We start from the raw sequence: 23,747 nt of genomic DNA on the forward strand, positions 1-23,747 counted from the left end.
TTGAAGTTATTGTTCCCAAATCATCTCCAAAACCTCGCCCTAACTAAACAACATCAGCTCCAGCCCAAGCTTTAATACAGAGGGCATTGACTTGAAGCGGCACTGCCTACTTCGATGCTACGCTAGAATAGTCTCACCTCTGCATCAAATTCACGTCTGTAGCACTTCCCCACAATTACTGGGGGAGGTGGTAAACAGCGTGAACCCGGTCCGGGGTGGATGTAAACAGAGTATGATGAATGAATTGGCACAGCACACACTGTTTCCCTTGTTCTCACCAGCCACTAGTTACATGCATACGTTTCTAGGCATTCGGGTGACTTTGCTCCTGCAGAGGATGTACCAAAGCAGCAGCTGTGACACGCCCCTCGGGTTGTCGTAGCGATTAAACATTCTACAATTAAACGCACACCCTCAGAACTAAACTGAAGGCTAAAGTTTTTCAGTTCCTCAGCTTTTCCGAGGACAATGAACAGCAGTGTACTGAACAATACATCATGGTTAACAAACAGAAGGCCAAAGTAGGTGGGTGGATGGAGGGAGATCGTTCATGTGACTGACAATTGAAGGGTAGAGTAAATAAAAAAGGAAGCACAGGTAAAGAAAAGATGAGGGGAGAAAAAGTGCCAAGAGCAGCTCTCGTGTTTGTATCGTGTCCCTGTGATAGAGTCGTGACAGTGGAATGGCCTGAGGTGTCTATAAGGGAAGGTCTGGCACAACATGGAGGAGACTCATTCTACTAATTGTAATTCACCATCATTGTTTTATTTTCCCTTCAGAAAATGGACGACTTAGAAAACTCAGCCCCCTAACACTATAGCAAAAAGTGCTGTTCCTAAGCTCTAGCTATTTTCATTACCTAGAAGGAGACATCAGGGAGAGGAACTTGGATCGACTAACACTGCTGAAAAGGTATCTATGCAAATGAAATTTGATTTCATGTGTCATCCAGTGCTGGGGGAAATACGTTACAAAAGTAATGTATTTCGTCCTCAGACTCAAACTTTGTCAAACAATAATCTCAACTTGTTAACACCGTTGAAGGTGGAGTGCTTTGTGAATGCCAACTAAACTCTTCATCAGTTGGTGGTCTGACTTTATATTTTTAATGATAGTGAAGTTTAGTCGACAGTTGAGCTTAGCAATTATACAATTTATCTGAAGTGTTGTTCTCATAATTTCAAATGAGTCATATTAATAACAAAAATTTAGCAATTATAATTACATTTTATTAAATGTCACAACATGATTTGTGTAAAAAGTTGCATTTTCCTTATAACTGAGTCATAAAGAAAGTTTCCTTGCTATTCACATTTCTAATAACCATAGCTAAAATGATTTGTACAGTCAAAGAACCCTCCTAGAGTCTAAGGGCCCAGGGCTGAGTTTCTATGAGAGTAACATATGGAATTGTTTTAAGATGGTCATACCAATGATCATTTAGTTATTTGATATAGCATTTTAGAACCCCTGACTCTTCAAAAAGTTTGTTTTGAAGAGTCAGTCCTATATCTTTGAGACATCAGAAAGCAAATTTTCTCTTTTATTTACCAATATTTAACCCATTTTTGTATGCACTAAAGTACTTCCATAGACAGTACCAATCAAAAGTTTGGATAGACCAACTCATTCCAGGGTTTTTCTTTATTTTGACTATTTTCTACATTGTAGAATAATAGTGAAGACATAAACACTATGAAATAACACATATGGAATCATGTAGTAACCAAAAATGTGTTAAACAAATAAAAACATATTTTAAATATATTATATATATAATCTTTTTTACTTCTTAATGTGTTTGAGCCAATCAGTTGTGTTGTATACAGAAGACAGCCCTGTTTTGTGAAATACCAAGTCCATATTATGACAAGAACATCTCAAATAAGCAAAGAGAAATGACAGTCAATAAATACTTTAAGAGAAATGTTCTTCAAGTGCCGCACAAATCATCAAGAGCTATGATGAAACTGGCTCTCATGACGACTGCAGAGCAAAGGAAGACCTAGAATTACCCCTGCTGCAGAGGATATTGTTCTTAGAGTATAAAAAAAAAAGAATTACCCTGTTTTTCTCCCCAATTTCATGGTACCCAATTGTTTCAGTAGCTATTATCTTGTCTCATCGCTAGAACACCCGTACAGGCTCGGGAGAGATGAAGGTTGAATGTCATGCGTCCTCCGATACACAACCCAAACAAGCCACACTGCTTCTTAACACAGCCCGCATCCTACCCGGAAGCCAGCCGCACCAATGTGTCGGAGGAAACACCTGGCAACCTTGGTTAGCGTGCACTGTGCCCGGCCCGCCACATGGGTCACTGGTGTGCGATGAGACAAGGATATCCCTACCGGCCAACCCCTCCCTAATCTGGAAGACGCTAGGCCAATTGTGCGTCGCCCCACGGACCTCCCGGTCACAGCCGGTCGCAGCCGATTACGACAGAGCCTGGGCGTGAACCCAGAGTCTCTGCTGGCACAGCAGCCCTTAACCACTGCGCCACCCGGGAGGCCATGTTCATTAGAGTTAACTGCACCTTAGATTGCAGCCCAAATAAATGTTTCACAGAGTTCAAGACACAGACACATCTCAACATTGAATTGCTGCAAAGAAACCAATACTAAAGGACACAAATTATGAGAAGAGACTTGCTTGGGCCAAGAAACTAGAACAATGGACATTAGACCAGTGGAAATCTGTCCTTTGTTCTGATGAGATTTTTGGGTTCAACTGGCGTGTCTTTGTGAGACGCAGAGTAGGTGAATGGATCTCTACAACTTAAATGTAATGTAATGATGTGTGGTTCCCACAATGAAGCAAGAATGAGGAGGTGTGATGGTGTGGGTGTGCTGTGCTGTGCTGTTGACACTGTTGGTGATTTATTTAGAATTCAAGGCCAGTATGGCTACCACAGCATTCTGCAGCGATATGCCATCCCACCTGGTTTGCACTTAGTGGGACTATAATTGGTTTTTCAACAGGACAACACACCTCCAGGCTGTGTAAGGGCTATTTGACCAAGAAGGAGAGTGATGGAGTGCTGAATAAAATGACCTGGCTTCCACAATCTGTCAACCTCTACCCAATTGAGATGTTTTGGGATGAGTTGAACTGGAGAGTGAAGGAAAAGCAGCCAATAAGTGCTCAGCTTATGTGGGAACTCCTTCAAGACTGTTGGAAAAACATTACAGATGAAGCTGGTTGAGAGAATGTCAAGAGTGTGAAAGCTGTCATCAAGCCAAAGGGTGGCTACTTTAAATAATCTAAAATCTTTATTTAATACATTTTGGGTTACAAATTTTTATGTCACGTGGGCATCCTATAGCAAAACCAACAATCAATAATCAATGTCTTCTTAAACTCTGCACACCCCTTGACATTTTCCAAATTTTCCTGTGTCACTGCCTGAATTTAAAATGGATTACATTGTGATTTGTGTCACTGGCCTACACACAATCCCCCAAAATGGAGATATTAATAAAAAATGACTGAAACAACACAATCATAGGCACAGACACATGCATACAAACACAAAATAATATATGCACTAGACACACACATACACATGGATTTTGTGTTGTAGATATGTGGTAGGGGCCTGAGAGATTACACTTGTGTTGTGAAATACATCCGCAGCGAAAGGGAAAGGGGAAAGGGATCCTTAATAAATACAAATACAAACATATCTGTACCCTACACATACAATTATCTGTCAGGTCCCTCAGTCGAGCAGTGATTTTCAAACACATTGAACCACAAAGATCTGGAAGGCTTTACCAATGCCTCTCAAAGAAGAGCACCAATTGGTAGATGAGCATGGTAAAGTTATTAATTACACTTTGAATTGTGTGTCAATATACCAGTCACTAAAAAGATACATGCGTCCTTCCTAACTCTGTTGCCAGAGAGGAATGGAACCGCCTTGGGATTTCACCATGAGGCCAATGGTAACTTCATATGGAATTCACCACCTGGATTTGGTCTTATGTAGCAACATTTTAACTTCTGTTTATTATATTGGATAAAAGTAGAGACTCGGAGCTACAAAATGGTATATCATACACTGCATTTGAGGAAACATTGGGAAAGTAATTATGCTTTGAAAGTTGAATTTGTAAACTCACTTTTGAGGAAACCATCTTTCAATTTTTTGGTACTACTATTGGGCTACTATTGAAGAGCACTTCTTTGTCTACACCCATTCAGCATTGTTCACACCCTCTTAAGCCTTAGCCCCACCCATATCTTTAAGGTTTGATCCGTGTGTTCTTTACTAACTTACCAGCTACTTCCAGACATCAACAGCTCACTGAACATTATTCGCCCTAGCAGAGCTGGTTAGGCTGCTTTGTTATACAGAGCGTTGGTGACTGCAACTGTGCTGTCAGATTGTCCGTTCGTAAATTCAGAGTGTTTCTCGTTGAGTGCACACTGGACGCTGTGGCCAATAAGTATGATTGTTCTGAAACCTCTGACCTCACAATGACAGTCAAGCACCCAAGCTAACTGGCTAACATTGGCTAGCTATTTCCAGACTCGTAATGAGAGAACACCCCACTCTGACCATTTTACTCCCCCTAGCAGAGCTGGTTAGGCAGTTTTCATGTTATCCAGAGCGATGGTGACTGAAACAGTGCTGCTGGCAACTATTGGATTACGCTTTGTTGCCGACGTTTACTGACACCAGACATATTCAACGGGTGTTGAGTGTTCTAAAATTCATCAGTTATTCTGCACTCTGGCACACCAAGATTAGAGTAGTTTGTTAAGAAATGTTAGTGCGTTTAGTACACAAATCCAAACGCTTGTGCAGGTCCATTCGAACATCGGACGAAAACATCAAAAAGTTATATTACAGGTCGAAGAAACTTGTCAAACTAAGTATAGAATCAATCTTCAGGATGTTGTTATCATAAATCTTCAATAACGTTCCAACCGGAGAATTCCATTGTCTGTAGAAATACAATGGAAAGCAGGTCGCTATCATGTGAAATGCACGTGACTAGGACCTGGCACTCTGTCAGACCACTGACTCAAAGAGCTCTCATCCGACCCCACAAGACAGTAGAAGCCTCATTCAAGTTTCTAAAGACGGTTGACATCTAGTGGAAGCCTTATGAGGTGCAACATAACTAACATCCCACTGTGTATAGGGGCTGGGTTGAAAATCGACCAACCTCAGATTTCCCACTTCCTGTTTGGATTTCCTCTCAGGTTTATGCCTGCCATATGAGTTATGTTATACTCACAGACATCATTCAAACAGTTTTAGAAACTTCAGAGTGTTTTCTATCCAATACTAATAATAATATGCATATATTAGCAACTGGGACTGAGGATCAGGCCGTTTACTCTGGGCACATTTCATCCAAGCTACTCAATACTGCCCCTGCAACCATACAAAGTTAATCAGAGAGGCAACAAAGAGACCAAAGATAACCCCGAAGGAGCTGCAAAGCTCTACAAAGAAAAGAATAAGCAAACATGTTTGGTGTTCGGCAAAAGGTGTGTCGGAGACTCCCCAAACATATGAAAGAAGGTACTCTGGTCAGATGAGACTGACATTTAGCTTTTTGGCCATAAAGGAAAATGCTATGTTTGGCTCAAACTCAACACCTCTCATCACCCTGAGAACACCATCCCCATAGTGTAGCATGGTGGTGGCAGCATCATGCTGTGGGAATGTTTTTCACCCGCAGGGACTGTGAAACTGGTCAGCATTGAAGGAATGATGGATGGCGTTAAATACAGGGAAATTATTTAGGGAAACCTGTTTCAGTCTTCTAGAGATTTGAGACTGGGATGGAGGTTCACCTTCCAGCAGGACAATGACCCTAAGCATACTGCTGAAGCAACACTCGAGTGGTTTAAGGGAAAACTTTTAAACATATTGTAATGGACTAGTCAAAGCCCAGACCTCAATCCAATTGAGAATATGTAAGATTGCTGTACACCAGCAGAACCCATCCATTCCCATACTTTAATTAGCAGTTTTGAATGGTCAAAAATCCCAGTGGTTAGATGTGCCAAGTTTACAGAGACATACCCCAAGAGACTTACAGCTGTAATTGTTGCAAAAGGGTGCTCTACAAAGTATTGACTTTGGGGGGGTGAATAGTTAGCCACACTCAAATTATTATATATTTTTTGTCTAATTTCTTGTTTGTTTCACGAGAGACAATATTTTGCATCTTCAAAGTGGTAGGCATGTGTGTAAATCAAATGATACAAACGTCTCAAAAATCTATTTCAATTCCAGGTTGTATAAAACAAAATAGGAAAAATGCCAAGGGGGTGAATACTTTCGTAGTGCACTGTAGACTACCTCTGTGTGTTTTTGTGTGTTTATAGAATATATGTGTATGTTTATAGAATAAATGTGTGTGTTTACGTGTGTCTCCGTCCTTCACTGTGTGTGTGTGTGTGTGTGTGTGTGTGTGTGTGTGTGTGTGTGTGTGTGTGTGTGTGTGTGTGTGTGTGTGTGTGTGTGTGTGTGTGTGTGTGTGTGTGTGTGTGTGTGTGTGTGTGCGTGCGTGCGTGCGTGCGTGCGTGCGTGCGTGCGTGCGTGCGTGCGTGCGTGCGTGCGTGCGTGTGTGTGTGTGTGTGTGTGTGTGTGTGTGTGTGTGTGTGTGTGTATGGTATTTGTGTGAATACATAGCATCCTGGGCCTAATTTCAGACAGCTCTCGCCGGTTTCTAGTTGATCGATAAAACACACTCGCTCCATGTTTTTAGATTAAAGCAAAGCTGGGCAGAATAACACTATCACCACTCCACACCTCTAACTCTCCATTCTGGTTTTGGGGAGATACACTATTGTGTTTATCGATTAGAGATTAAGAAAGAGATGGGGAGAGACAGACAGAGAGAGAAATTACATTTTAATTGGTTGTATAGCATGGACCCTGCATTCAGTTTAAAAGTGGTTCTCTCAACAACACTTAAAATCTATTCAGGGGATTTCACAGTCCATTTCAAATTTGCAAATATTTTTTTACCCAAGTGTGAAACTTAAATAAACTATCGAAAGCAGGGTAGTCAAACTCATTTTAGCCAGGGGCCACTTTCAGCCACATTCAACCTGTTATATTTCCTCTCCGTAAAAATTTTGCAAATGGAATATCCGTTGCCCTAGCTGTCTGGCTTTCATTTTGTTTTTTATTAGCGAGCTGGACGCAGTCAAGAAACTATATAAATGTAGGTCCATTATGTCATTTTAAAGTACAGAGTTCCTCCCCTTTTTAGAGTGGGGCAGAGAAAAGAAAAAGAAAGAAGATTCAATTTTAATAGATTCACATTACTTCAGTTAATGCATTTCTTTAATAAAAAAGACACGTGAGGCTGATAATACTGATATTGTCGAGGCAGTGGTCATGTACAGTGCCTTCAGAAAGTATGACCTTTTCCACATTTTGTTGTGTTACAGCCTGAAGTCTAAATGAATGGAGAAAAAAATGCACTCGCCTACTCATAATACCCCATAATGTCAAATGTTTACAAATGAATAAAAAATGGAAATCTGAAATGAGTCAATAACCTTGAGTCAAGTATTCAACCTCATTGTTATGGCAAGCCTAAATAAGTTCAGGAGTAAAATGTTGCTTAACAAGTAACATAATAAGTTGGGTGGTTATTTTTATGACAACCTCATCTACAGTGCATTTGGAAAGTATTCAGACCCCTTGGCTTTTTCCATATTTTGTTATGTTACTGCCTTATCCTAAAATGAATTAAAGCATTTTCCCTCTCATCAATCTACACACCATACCCCCATAATGACAAACCAAAAATAAAAAAGTGTGTACAAATTAAAAAAATATTTATAAACAGAAATACCTTATTTACATAAATATTCAGACCCTTCGATATGAGAAGCAAAATTGAGCTCTGGTGCATCTTGTTTCCTTGAGATGTTTCTACAACTTGATTGGAGTCCACCTGTGGTGGTTTGGAAAACCTGAAAACCTGTGTCCACCTGTGACATGATTTGGAAAAGCACACACCTGTCTATATAAGGTGTGCATGTCAGAGCAAAAACCAAGCCATGAGGTCGAAGGAATTGTATGCAGAGCTCCAAGACATGATGGTCTCGTGGCACAGATGTGGGGAAGGGTACAAAAACATTACTGCATTATTGAAGGTCCCCAAGAATACAGTTGCCTCTATCATTCTTAAATGGAAGTATTGAACCACAAAGACTCTTCCTAGTGCTGGCCACCCAGCCAAATTGAGCAATCGGGGGAGAAGGGCCTTGGTCAGGGAGGTGACCAAGAACCCGATGGACACTGACAGAGCTCCAGAGTTCTTCTGTGGAGAAACTTCCAGAAGGACAACCATCTCTGCAGCACTCCACCAATCAGGCCTTTATGGTAGAGTGGCCGGAGGCAACTTCTCAGCAAAAGGCATATGACAGCCAGCTTGGAGTTTTCCAAAAGACACTTAAATGACTCACAGACGATGAGAAACAAGATTATTTGGTCTGACGAAACCAAGATTTAACTCTTTGGCCTGAATTCCAAGCGTCACATCTGTAGGAAACCTGGCACCAGGAACTGTGAGACTAGTCAGGATCGTGGGAAAGATGAACGGAGAAAAGTACAAAGAGATCCTTGATGAAAACCTGCTCCAGAGCGCTCAGGACCTCAGACTGGAGCGAAGGTTCACCTTCCAACAGGACAACGACCCTAAGCACACAGACAAGACAACACAGAAGTGGCTTCGGGACAAGTCTCTGAATGTCCTTGAGTGGCCCAGCCAGAGCCCGGACAAACATCTCTGGAGAAACTTGAAAATAGCTGTGCAGCGACACTCCCCATCCAAACTGAAATAGCTTGAGAGGATCTGCAGAGAAGAATGGGAGAAACGCCCCAAATACAGATGTGCCAAGCTTATAGTCTCATACCCAAGAACGCTCGAGGTTGTTGTTTCTGCCAAAGTTGCATACTGCAATAGGAGGCATGTTACAGATGTGTTGCGCTGTTATGATTCCCCCATGACACGCATGTTGTGCTAATGAATTAAGTGAAGGAGCGAGAAGGCCGCTCTGTCGAAGGTAGGAACTACTTTCCCAGGGACCATGATTTGCATAATGTAAGTGATGCATCTATGCACACTCTCCAGCTCCGAGGCTGTTAGGGCCTCCTAATTGCTGGCATGGGTCACCTGGTCACCATGGTGATGCCTGTTACTTGGAGGTGTGCTGCTTGGAGAGTATGGAGACTCACTTCTGAACACACAGACACTAACACATCAAAGGTGTGTGTAATGAAGCTGAGTGTGCATGCGTGTGTGTGTGCCTGTTTGCACATAAAATAAGATGTCTAATCAGAAATTGTCACTGTGACACTCTCCTGTGTATCTGTGTGCTCTTCAGACTAAGCCATAACGGAGCATCTCCCCAATCCTTCCTCTCATCCCTCCTGGGGGGCTCATTTGGAACTTCCTCTCTGGCATTCCCTCAACATCAGGCCAACATTAGGATAACCCCTGTGTCCCGGGTGCTGAGCACTTGCCTCATTAGGCTGAGCATTGCCTGTAGGTGTCTGTTTGTCTCTGCCTCAGTGGATTTCATTCACAAATCCTGTGTATGTGTGTGTGTGTGAGGGGATAGTGTGTGTGTGTGAGGGGATAGTGTGTGTGTGAAAGTGCTTGCATGTGCGTGACACAGTCACTTAATTATTTTCCCAAGGCACACTGGGAATTTGCATATCCCCAGCCCCTGAGTCGGTCTATAGCAGGGGAGAATGACTGCCGCCTCTCATTGAAGCCATGGAAGTTCAAGGCCTCACTGTGGTACTGCAGACATTGTTAGCAGAATACAGGATCCCCTATCAGGGAACGGAAAAATGACAATCGTCGACGTCAATCTTTGTGTAAATCCAACATTAATTTATAAGACCTGGTACCAATAATAGCTTCTAATACACAAAATGTATATCCTTGAACGAATTATTTTAAAATCGCACACAGAAGTTATAAAGAAAATGTTGCTGCTGATGACAGCCTGCAGTATCTCGGTCAGTTATCAACTTGAGTTACTCAATGAGAGGGGGCAGCACTTTGCCAGCCTGCAACGTCACTTCCTGAAGTAGCTCAAACTGCTCGTGTTATGTCTCCATGAGAAGCAATCTTAAATGACTTTATTTGGCTTCAATGTGCTATTGAGTCTTTACATAGTGAATTGTGAATTGTGTCACATGATCAAAGGCTTTGTCCATTCATACATACAGTGACTATCCAAAGCGATGTCTCTTCCTGGTGGGGGGGTATAGTCATAACCGCATCGAAAATGAGTTTTTGGTTCAAATCACCAGTGATTGTTGACTCAAAACTAAGATTTTATTTTTGAGTTTCCTACTGTGGAGGCAAACAGGGAGTTGGGCATGAGGTGAGTTTACTTAACAAGTCTCAAGCCACGCCCACATGAGAATACACCTCTCTTGAGAAATGGAACATTTGTCAATGAATTGCCACTTGTGCAAAAGGACGGGGCTAGAAACAAAGTCTCAAAAGGAAATCCATCGGAAATCGTGGACATGGGACACAACAGTTTTGACCCACGTATTTATCGTTGTTGATATATCAAATGGGAATTACAGTGGCTTGCGAAAGTATTCACCTGCCTTGGTATTTTTCCTCCAACCTGGAATTTAAACTGATTTTTTGCGGGGTTTGTATCATTTGGTTTACACATACCTACCACTTTTAACCTCTCTGGGATAGGCAGGATGCTTGCGTCCCACCTGGCCAAAAGCTAGGGAAAATGCAGAGCCTCAATTCAAATAAATTACTATAAAAATCTAACTTTCATTAAATCACACATGCAAGATAGCACATTAAAGCTACCATTGTTGTGAATCCAGCCAACATGTCAGATTTCAAAAAGGCTTTTCAGCAAAAGCATAAGCTGCTATTATCTGATGATAGCACAACAGTAAACAATGAGAGAGTAGCATATTTCAACCCTGCAGGCGCGGCACAAAATGCAGAAATAAAAATAATTTATACCTTACCCTTGACAAACTTCTTTTGTTGGCACTCCAATATGTCCCATAAACATCACAAATGGTCCTTTTGTTCGATTAATTCCGTCCATATATATCCAAAATGTCCATTTATTTGGCGTGTTTGATCCAGATAAACATCGCTTCCAACTTGCGCAACGTCACAAAGAAAATATCTCAAAAGTTACTTGTAAACTTTGACAAAACATTTGAAACTACTTTTGTTATACAACTGTAGGTATTTTAAAATGTTAATAATCGATCAAATTGAAGACGGGATGATCTGTGTTCAATACAGGAGGAATACAAACTGACGCTACTTTTCTGGTCACGCGCCTCTATCAAAAAGTATACATGAACTGACTCTTGTTCTGAGCTGTGCTACTTCTTCATTACACAAAGGAAAAACCTCAACCAATCTCTACAGACTGGTGACATCCAGTGGAAGCGGTAGGAACTGCGGGAACATCAATTAGAAATCAGGATTCCCCATGAAACCTCATTGAAAAGACAGTGACCTCAACAACAACAAAAACATCTGAATAGTTTGTCCTCTGGGTTTCGCCTACTAAATAAGTTATGTTATACTCACAGACATGATTCAAACAGTTTTAGAAACCTCAGTGTTTTCTATCCAAATATACATATCTTATATTCTGGGGATGAGTAGCAGGAAGTTGAATTTGGGCACGCTATTCATCCAAACAGTGAAAATGCTGATCCCTAACCCGAAGAAGTTTTAAGATGCAAAATATTTTGTATTGTGTGACAAACACATAAGCCAATACTTTGTAGAGCCACCCTTTTCAGCAATTGCAGCTGCAGGTCTCTTGAGGTATGTCTGCGATTTTTGCCCATTCTTCAAGATATAACTGCTCCAACTCCTTTAAGTAGAATGGGGTCCACTGGTGTACAGCATTCTTTAAGTCATACCACAGATTCTCAATAGCATTGAGGTCTGGGCTTTGACTAGGCCATTCCAAGACATTTCAATGTTTCCCATTAAACCACTCGGGTGTTGCTTTAGCAGTATGCTTAGGGTCATTGTCCTGCTGGAAGGTGAACCTCCGTCCCAGTCTCAAATCTCTGGAAGACTGAAATAATTTATGTTTTCCTCAATAATTTCCCTGTATTTTGCGACGTCTATCGTTCCTTCACTTCTGACCAGTTTCCCAGTCCCTGCCGATGAAAACATTCCCACAGCATGATGTTAACACCACCATAGGGATGGTGTTCTCAGGGTGATGAGAGGTGTTGGGTTTCGCTAGACATAGCGTTTTCCTTGATGGCCAAAAAGCTTCATTCTTGTCTCATCAGACCAGAGTACCTTCCTCCATTTGTTTGGGGAGTCTCCCGCATGACTTTTAGCGAACATTTTTTTATTTTTTTATTGAAGCAATGGCTTTTTTTCTGGCCACTCCTAACCTTTCTAGGGTATGTGGGACGCTAGCATCCCATCTGGCCAAAATGTTGTGAGGTTGCAGAGCGCCAAATTCAATTACAGAAATGCTCATTATAAAAATTCTGAAAGCAAAACATATTTTACATAGGTTTAAAGATTAACTTCTTGTTAAACCAACCACAGTGTCATATTTATAAAATGCTTTTCGGCGAAAGCATACCTAGCCCAGAACATACCTAGCCCAGAACATAGCCCAGTTGACAAATTATTAACCAAGCCAAGCAGAAGCGTTACGAAACTCAGAAATAGAGATAAAATTAATCCCTTACATTTGATGATCTTCATATGGTGGCAATCAGAATAAATTTATTGAGTAAATAAGTCTCTTTATATCCAAAAAACTGTGTTTTGTTAGCACGTTTTCTTCAGTAATCCACAGGCTCAAACTCTTTCAAAACAATCAGACAAAAAAAATCCAAATTGTATCCGTAAAGTTCATAGAAACATGTCAAACGATGTTTATATTCAATTCTCAGGTTGTTTTTTAGCCTAAATTATCTATAATATTTCAACCGGACAATAACGTCAATATAAAAGGTAAATGAATAGAAAGAGGGGTGGGAGGCCCCGGTGCACAACTGAGCAAGAGGACAAATACATAGAGTGTCTAGTTTGAGAAACAGAGTCCTCTGGCAGCGGTATTAAAATTAAATGGGACCCGCAAAACACCAGTCTCAATGTCAACAGTGAAAAGGCAACTCCGGGATGCTAGCCTTCTAGGCAGAGTTGCAAAGAAAAAGCAATTTCTCAGACTGGCAATAAAAAGAAAATATTAATATGTGCAAAAGAACACAGACATTGGACAGAGGAACTCTGCCTAGAAGGCCAACATCCCGGGGGTCACCTCTTCACTGTTGACATTGAGACCGGTGTTTTGTGGGTACTATTTATTGAAGCAGCCAGTTGAGGACTTGTGAGGCGTCTGTTTCTCAAACTAGACACTCTAGTGTACTTGTCCTCTTGCTCAATTTTGCACAAGGGCCTCCCACTCCTCTTTCTATTCTGGTTAGTGCCAGTTTGCCTATGAAGATGTTACATTAAAAATCCAGCTGCAATAGTCATTTACATCATTAACCCTTTCACACGTACCATCACACAGGTGTGATAGTTCTACAGTGGTCCCGGAAGCGTACAATCACACCCGTGTGAATAGAACGCTTATTTAGAACGGACAGTTTCGTATGAAGCAACAATCAGCATTTGAGCTGGCCACACATTTTTCATAAAATATTTACACAAACACAGTCCTTACAAATATATGTACAAAATGTGAGCAGTTTATGTTTGGATGCAATGTTCAGATATTCACAGATGCACCTATAGCATAACACAATCATCCTAACCTGAAAAATGTAGGCTACATTTGTCTTAGCGCTAACTGAGGAAAGCTTGACGCAACACAAGAGGTCATATTTTCTAACTCTCGGCTGACATATACTACAATATGATTTAGCTAATAACAATTACTATTTAGAATTAGTCACATCACTGGTGAGCTCACCATTGATCAAAATAATTGAGTAAAACACCAGAAATCCAAAGTAATCCAATGATAATTCATTTCAGGGCGTAGCCATGCTTTTTTCCTCACAGAAACTAAAGATAAATAAAGAAGACAAGATGAGTCTGTTTATAGTATGGATGTTGAAGGGGTGGGTCATTTACCATCGTTCACATCCCACCATTCACTTCCTGAAGTTCTCAAAAGATGTGTGAACCCTTACTCACCTCATTTTGTTATAGCATCTTTGGTCAAGACAGACGATTACGTGAAACCCAGAATGTATGTCTACAAACATGGCTCCACGCATACCTGGAATTAGCTTAGCTCATCATAATCAGTACAACCTTCAAAAAAGTATTTTACACACATACTATGTGCCCATTACAAGCTATGCAAGAATCGGAGTGCATGATTTATCACCGGGACCTGAAAAACGTTTAAAAAAGGAAATATGTCTATAATTACCACACAAAAGACTTTCTGATAGTGATTTATTGATACAAATGGTGTGTGCAGGCAGTCAATCACATAACCTGTCACTCCCACTCTGAGCCATTCAGTGTCGTTGTTTTTGTACCTAACTGGTGAGCTTAGTTGTAGCATTAGCAATGTCTTTCAAAAGGAGACAACTCACATATGTGGAAAATCTGGAGATTTTTTTTTAAATTCTGACAATGAGTCTGAAAGTCATGAATCAGATTCTGACAGTGACAGTGAAGAGCTGCCCCCCAATCTTGTAGCCATTGAGAACCCTGAACCTGAGTACCCATTGTCCACTGACGAAGTCCCAGTTCACTTTGAAAATGCTGGTGGTGATGGAGGCAGACCGACAGTGGATGAAGTACAGGAGTTCTGTGGTAGCTAGAAGGCTGCCAGCCATTTCACCCCTCCTGGCCCTGCTGTTTTCTTTGAGTCCCAGTCTGGAGTGCAACGCCCATTGCCATTTCCAGCTGAGGCAGAGTGCTACAAGTTGTTTCTGACAGAGGGACTGGTGGGAGACATAGCAGAGACCAATTGCTATGCCTTGGAGCTACAGGAAAAGAAAGAGCAAGGAGTGGGGGGCCAACCACAATTAGTGAAATGTATACCTTACTGGTGACAGTCCTTCTCATGGGGATAGTAAAGAAAAACTCCCTAAGATAATAATGGAGTGCAGATCCTACGTTTGCAACTCCCTTCTTTGCCACCCTCTTTTCCCAAGACTGTTTCCTAGGTCTGCAGCGATGACTGCATTTCATCAACAATGCTATGCCATCCTAAATGACCCGTTATACAAAAAAGAAATGTCAACAACTGACAGTAAGGAAAGTTGTATAACAAATGAGACATCCATGTCCTCTCCACTGTCCATACAGCAACCATGTTAACCACAGGGAAGGTGGACCACCTGATGGGAGAGAGACAAATCAAACTAGAGTGCGTGCTTGACTATAACCTCAAACCGGGGACAGTAGATAAGGTGGACATGATGCTTTATGGAATGCACTCAGAAAACGACCAAGAGGTATGAGAATATATTTTTCAATTTTTCCAGGGTAGCTTCAAAATACCACAAGCCAATACTTCTCTTACACATTTAGCATTGTTTAAAAGAGCTTAAAGAAGAATGTAGCTAGCTACATAAGCACGATTGAATATAACACCATAAAGGTTATGAAATAAGTAACGTTACCTCGCGTGTCCGCGGTTATAAGGAATATACACAAATATATTATGCTCCATACACAGTGAGCTACAGTAGAAATGGTATAACACAACATACAGAAACTATTATAATGCAATTAGGTACTTACTTTGATAGAAACACAGTCTGGATTTGAACCTGGGTGTCTGAATTGACACCTCTAGCACTAAGACAATGTGCATTAGACAACAACAATTGGGAAGCGTTTGGGGAATTTTGTCCGGGTCAGAAATGTCAAAAAAATGAATTGGTCTGCAAAAGTAAAAATTACTACTTTTATGTGAATGAATGAGGTGGAACACACCTCAGTTCAAACTGTTCTTAGAAAATAAGAAACTTGTTAGAAAATATTTTGAAATTGACAAGTTGAAAACAGCTTATAAATAAGGCAGCACTGATATGTACTGTTGAGTAACAATCACATTTTTTAATGGAGAGAACTCTCTAACATCACGTGCATAAATATATATTTGGTACCCACGCATGAAAGTGTTAACAATGTATCCACTGTATTTCTGATCAATTTGATGTTATTTTAATGGACAAAAAATGTGCTTTTCTTTCAATAACAAATACATTTCTAAGTGACCCAAAACTTTTGAATGGTTGTGTGTGTGTGTGTGTGTGTGTGTGTTTGTGTGTGTGTGTATATATATACATATTATATTATTATATATTATTATACATTATTATATTATTATATATATATATATATATATATATATATATATATATATATATATATATATATATATATAGACACACATATGATTGTCTTAAATGGTTATACAGCTGTTACATTTATCAGAACTGTATTTTTGACTATAGATAAATGTTGACTACTGTTTTACTAATTTACTGTGTGGGAAACAGGGAGGCTAACTCCACACTACTTAGTAATGAGAAGGTCATGCATGGTGAACTTTTTGAGTTATTGAAAGTGAAGGAAACTGTGTTTGTAAAAACGTTCAAGTACATTTGCTGTCTTCTAATGTACTGTAAAATAGATGGCTCTCCTAGTCTTAACACTTTGCACAGTGTTATTCAAGATTAGAACTACCTTTCTAGGGGTTCTGAACTTCTAGCCTTGATAACATATCTATAGTATTTCACTTAATTAGAATAGTATTGCTTACTAGGTGTTTGTCCAATGAATTCTGTAACCACTCCATCTTCAAATTAGGGTTGATTGGAAAAAGCTGTACATAAGAGGACATTGTATTATTATATCTTTGTTCTCCCTGACGAAGGCCATGTAGCCGAAAAACGTCAGTCCTTAAACTTGGTTTCCATTGAATATGCCTTACAAATGAAGGCATTTTAATTATTTATATGAAGAGTGCCTTGGTCCTCTTTTCTTTTTGATGACCAAAGTGCACCTTCCGTCTACCAAAATCTACTATTGTGTGCCTTAGCAGTGGTTCCCTTCTTTTTTTGTTCACATTTTTGGAAGATTCCATAATTTAGTTGTAGTTCTTTTTCAGTCAATATCTATTATAGTTAGTTACAAGACTAATGGTGATACCTTAGCACCACTGGAGACAGACATGTTAAAAGCAAAGTACATTATTAGGTCAACAGAAAACAACTGATTTAAACTCTTTGATTATTACTCTTTCCCCTGACAACCATCCCCTTGCCTTTAAGAGAAACACCACTGGAGAAAACAAAATGTTTATTATTATCATACCACCACCATCCCTGATGCCTCATATCTCCAGCCACATAGAAAATGCATTTTGCATTCTCTGGGTAATAAAAAATAAACACATGCACCAAACAAACAGGTGTGTCTTTTAATCTCACTACTCCCTTCCCCACAGTGTTATTAATGACAGTGTAGAGGTGCTGGTTTGTTTATTGTTGTTTAACACACACACACCTTTGTCTGTCCCCTAGCTAACCCCCTCAGCTCGTTAGGGGGTCATGATGGGGTCACTGGGAGCTGTTCCCAGGAAGAGCTAACACAGCAACACCTATGTAAGTGTGATTGTGTGTGTGTGTGTGTGTGTGTGTGTGTGTGTGTGTGTGTGTGTGTGTGTGTGTGTGTGTGTGTGTGTGTGTGTGTGTGTGTGTGTGTGTGTGTGTGTGTGTGTGTGTGTGTGTGTGTGTGTGTGTGTGTGTGTGTGTGTGTGTATTGGCAAGGGACAAGGGGGACATGATGGGGTGTTCAATGTCTGTGTGTCTAGGTGTGTGTCTGTGTACCTAGGTGCGTTTAGACTCTTTGATTCCCCTTGCGTTTTTAAGCTCTCCTGGAAGTTGCCGAGCCATACTTTTTACAAGGCCAGAGCAGTGTCTGTGTGTGTGTATGTGTGTGCGTGTGCGTATGTCATCACAGTGTCCTGTTCCAAAGGCCAGTGTCACAGATAGACTTTTGTGGTTTGGGATTGGTACACAACCGTTACCACGCCGACCCTCCCTACAGCTAATTGAGCACTCTGTCATGTCACCGCCCTCACTGGGGAGTTAGCCAATCAGCACAGCTGAGAGATGGGCTGTGACTGCCACAAACAATAGGACCAAGCCACTGAGCCAGTGCTATATAGTGTCATCTAAGGGGCCCAAAGGGACTGTTTAAAGGTCCAAACACACAGTCAAACACAGGGTATCTCACTAAGCAGCTCTATTGGCACTGGTGCTATCAGATCTAGTAAACACTGAGTATGTTACAGTAGCTAAAGCCTTGTTTGTTGTTATGTTGTTGTTTACCTGACAAACTTTGATGGGTATTGATCCCCTTTGGGTTTACTTTGAGCATAATTGGAAGCTTCATTTGGACAATGCCTGTGTGAGATACACATCAGTGAGTAGTCAATGGAGACTCGGAATCTACAGTGAAAACTACATTTAACCCAAGCATTGGAGCTAATTGAATTTGAGAAAGAGACAGAGGAACACGGGGAGCTCTTTAAAGTAACGAGAGACAGTGAGAGAGAATGAGAAAATAAAAGGAGTGAGAGTGAAAGAGAGAGAGAGAAAGAGGCAGAATTGAGGAACACTTCTCATTTTTCAAGAGGCTCGATAGTTTTCACTCTGCCTCTAAACTTTAATGAAACACCTTGTGCGAAAAACCTTGGGACTACATGACGGAGCGACAGGAATAAATATATGAATAAATGAGTGCACCAAAAAATACATTTAGAAATAAAAAAGTAGATATTTAAATAGAGAGGCACAGCTGGGGTTATTGTTATCAATAGGCTCCTGAGGAGGGACTCAAAAGCATCCCAAGGTGCTTTGCAGGAACAGTACGCCCATAAAGAAAATACCAATAAGCAGAAGTATTGAAATAAAGTTGGATGCAATCCAATAAAAAAACGATGGGTGAGTTATTTTTGGTTTGTTCATCTTTATCAATAGTCTTCCTTCCCTTCCCACCTACTAATTCCAGGGTTTTTCAAAAACAAAAAGTACTATTTTCTACATTGTACAATAATAGTGAAGACATCAAAACTATGAAATAACACATATGGAATCATGTAGTAAACCAAAACATTTTTACACTCTGCGGTCCAACTCATCCTAAACCATCTCAATTGGGTTGAGGTTGGGTGATTGTGGAGGCCAGGTCATCTGATGCAGCACTCTACCATTCTCCTTCTTGGTCAAATAGCTCTTACACAGCCTGGAGGTGTGTTTTGGGTCATTGTCCTGTTGAAAAACAAATGATACTCCCACTAAACGGAAACTAGATGGGATGGCTTATTTCTGACGAATACTGTGGCACCCATGCTGGTTAAATGTGCCTTGAATTTGAAATAAAATCACAGTGTCACCAGAAAACAACCCCCACACATCATACCACCTCCTCCATGCTTCACAGTGGGAACCACACATGCATTCATTCGTTTACCTACTCTGCATCTCACAAAGACAAGGCGGTTGGAACCAAAAATCTCAAATTTAGACTCATCAGACCAAAGGTCAGATTTCAACTGGTGTAATGTCCATTGCTCGTGTTTCTTGGACCAAGCAAGTCTCTTCTTATTATTGTTGTCCTTTAGTAGTGGTTTCTTTGCAGCTATTCAACTATGAAGGCCTGTTCACACAGTCTACTCTGAACAGTTGATGTTGAGATGTGACTGTCACAACTTGTGGACATGTTTATGTGCTGATGTGCAGTTTGTTGCTACTTTGTTGCTAACATTACTTTGCTACCTGCCAACTTTATGGTTTTTACTTCCCAGTTTTTTATAACCATTTTATACTTTTATTTTTCCGTCGCTTAACTTTTTTCTTTAAACTTTGTCACTCCGGATGCTTAATCTGGACATGGTTCTACAGGCTTCCACCAGCCGAAGTAGTATCATTAACATTATTCTAATCATCTAATTGCAGTCGCTGTACTTCTAATACACAGGAGAACTATCGCCTTAGGATAGCCGTGCTGCAAGCCCAGCTTCATACTCAATCGTTAGGCAAGGTTAATTTAAGTGTAAAAAAGGATGAAAGAGTGTCTGTGCCACCAATGCATACAGATAGTATAAATTCCCTGCAGCTTTTTCTCATGGCTTCTGGAAGGAAATGCTGTCGGAATGCGCAACTGGTGTCGCTCATTCAACCGACGAAACTTTCAACCAGTTAGAGACAGAGGCCGAACTTTCTCTGGTCTCTCCTCCACCCATTACGGCTTCTGAGCTGCCAAAGCCTCCCACCATTTGCTCTGACAAATTGAAAACCCTAGTCATTTGTGACTCCATTACCCACAGTATTAGAATTAAAAATAATCATCCAGTGATCATACACTGTTTACCAGGGGGCAGGGTTACTGACGTAAAGGCTAATCTGAAGATGGTGCTGGCATAGGCTAAAACTGGTGAGTGTAGAGAGTATAGGGATATTGTTATCCACGTCGGAACTGACGATGTTGGGATGAGACAGTCAGAGGTCACCAAGCACAAAATAGCTTCAGTGTGTAAATCAGCTAGAAAGATGTGTCGGCATCGAGTAATTTCTCTGGCCCCTTCCCAGTTAGGGGGAGTGGTGAGCTCTACAGTACAGCACAACTCAATTCCTGGTTGAAAACTGTTTTCTGCCCCTCCCAAAATATATTATGTGTAGATAATTGGCCCTCTTTCTGGGACTCACCCATAAACAGGACCAAGCCTGGCCTGCTGAGGAGTGATGGACTCCATCCTAGCTGGAGGGGTGCTCTAATCTTATCTATGAACATAGACAGGGCTCTAACTCATCTAGCTCCACAATGAGATAGCCAGCCTGCCTGCTTAGTGGAGTCTGCCACTTGCACAGTTGGTGTAGTCAGCTCAGCTATCCCCATTGAGACCGTGTCTGTGCCTCGATCTAGGTTGGGAAAAACTACACGGCGGAGTTCGCCTCAGCAATCTCACAGGAATGAAGACCTCCTCCATTCCTGTCATCATTGAAATATATTGTGATATCTCACATGTTAAAATAGGGCTACTTAATGTTAGATCCCTCACTTCCAAGGCAGTTAGTCAATTAACTAATCACTTATCATAATCTTGATGTGATTGGCCTGACTGAAATATGTCTTAAATATTGTGTAGTCTTAACTCCCCTTGTCCTAAAGGTAAAACATTACCTGCCTTCACTAAACCCCTAAAATAAAGCAGCTTAATTGAATTTTAAAACACAAATCTATTTTGCACAAAGAAACAACCTGTTATTCATCCTAAACTTTGTGAATATCTGGGTTTTCCCTCTTCCCAATGCAGAAAGACGGCATTTGATCAGTGGACACCACAAATTTTTATTTCAACACAGCTGTCATAATTGTTTTCTTTACTAAAGTTGAGGTTTATTACTATTATTATTATTATTATTATTGCTAAAGGTACTGCATAGGTGTAAACATACATGTTTTAAAATGCACTAGTATAGCATAAGAAAGTGGCAAAAATGTGCAGAAAGTAGTTTTGAATGCATTTTATTGAAGGGAAACAATAACAGTCTTTGGCAACAGTGATATATTCTTATATACTGTACAATGAGGAGATCAACTACAAAATACTAGTCTTCTCCCATGTTTTAACCATTGGCCTCCCCCAGAAGGTGTATAAACAACAACAATAAATACAAATAAGATAATAGATACAAAACAAAAAAGTGAAGAACATAAATCAATAAACTCTAATTAGCAAATGTAGGACAGTATGCTCGTGTGTGTGTGCATGGACTTTGCAGATGTATTTCTCACATATGCAGCACAAAGTATTTGTTTTACAGTCCTTCTTTGGGGGCCAGAATTGGCAACTCCTCCTCTTGCCTGTACCAGCTGCAGCCTCAGGTGGATCAGGACAAGATTCAGCCCCATGAACAGCTTTCACAAGCTCTGCAGAGGCTGCTGTGCGGGGGGAGGGGGCGCTCCCATCTTTGAATGTGTGGAGTTACAAGTTCCTTTCCCAACTGCTCCAGGAACACCCTCCTCTATTTCCGCTTATCAGGCATCCAGGTAGGGTTGATCTTGTTCCATCGCATGAAGGCATTGTATTAGGACACATCAATGATGTTATGGAAGATGATGCAGTCATCCTCTTGCAGCTGTACTTTCCAATCACTTTGTCTAGGTTGTCCATGCCTCCTTTGTTGTGGTTGTAGTCCAGGATGATGGCTGGTTTCCTGTCCTCATGATCACTGATCTCAACCGTTTTGTGCAGTGTGCTCAGGAAGACCACATTCTTGTTCCTCTTTGGGAGGTAAGAAACTAGAGTGGTGATGGGGGTGAAGGCAAACTTTAATGAGAAGGCTTCTCAGTGTAGGGAGGAGCTCAGGCTTGTTCTTTCTAACTGTGCCAACCATGGTGATCTTCCTCTTCAGGAGGTGCTGGCTCAGTTCATAAGAGGTGAAGAAATTATCACACGTGACATTGCGACCCCTTAGTCCATTTGTCACATCAAGCGCTACCCTGCATCCCCTGCTTCTTCTCTGGGCCTCGACTGGTCGGCTTCCCTGTGTAGACTTGCATCTTCGAAGCATAGCTGGATTGTGCTTCGCAGGCCACCCATATCTTGATTCCATACTTTGCTGGCTTGCTGGGCATATACTGCCGGAAAGGACAGCAACCTTTTGACAAAGATATTACTATTAGTAATTAGTATCAGTGTCACAGAAAACAATCACATAAATCAAAGATATTACAGCAATATATAATAAAATTAACTGTGAAAATCACCTACATTACAGATGTGAAAATTAAAACTGTAACTCTGAATGGAACCAGTTGCTCATCCACTGTTACTTCAGGCCCAGGGTTGTGGAGATAAGGCAGACGCCCCACCCACTTCTCCCAGACCTTTCTTATGGCCGCCAGTTTGTCTCTCACACTTTTTCAGGTTTTGACTCACTGTTATCAAATCTTTGCATTCTTGAGAAAGTGTGAAAGACTTTGAGTCTTTCAGAAAATCGCCCTTCCACTCTCTGCATACCAGATACTACATGTATAGCCTCGCCTTGTGACCTATACACACCTGCTAAGATTAGTAGCCCTATGTAGGCACGCAGGTCAATCTCATCCATCCTTTTCCAGTTGTCTCCATATTTACGGAAACCCTCCAGGATTATTTTTTCGATGGCTGGTGTGATGTACATGTAGAATGTTGAGGCGATGTCCTGGGCATGGGCAACTGCATGTCTTGTGGGCACTGTGGTCATCCTTATGACATTTTGTGCTGCCATCCTGCCCTGGTTGTCATATAGTGACAAGGACCATGTTATTTTGCTGTTCTTTGACAAAAATGTCCCTCTTTCAGCTTGGGGGATTGCTTCTTCATCTGAAGATGATGCATCATGCTCTGGGTTGCATTCTTCCCCATCTTCTCCTTCAGATACCTTCTCCTCTTCTAAATCATTGTTCTCTTGTTCCTCCTGGTCATCTAAAAAAAATCAGATTTTCAACCTGTTTGGGCACTGAAATGTGCACTCATGGCTTCAGCAAAGAGAGAACTGGGGGGGGACTGTCATCTGTGGTACCTTTATATGTTGGGCGGCAGATAGCCTAGTGGTTAGAGTGTTGGACTAGTAACCGAAAGGTTGCAAATCTCTGAGCTGACGAGGTAAAAATCTGTTGTTCTGCCCCTGAACATGGCAGTTAAAATATTTATGGACTGTAATTTAT

Source organism: Oncorhynchus gorbuscha, linkage group LG21, assembly GCF_021184085.1.
Source record: "Oncorhynchus gorbuscha isolate QuinsamMale2020 ecotype Even-year linkage group LG21, OgorEven_v1.0, whole genome shotgun sequence".
Lineage (NCBI taxonomy): Eukaryota > Metazoa > Chordata > Actinopteri > Salmoniformes > Salmonidae > Oncorhynchus > Oncorhynchus gorbuscha.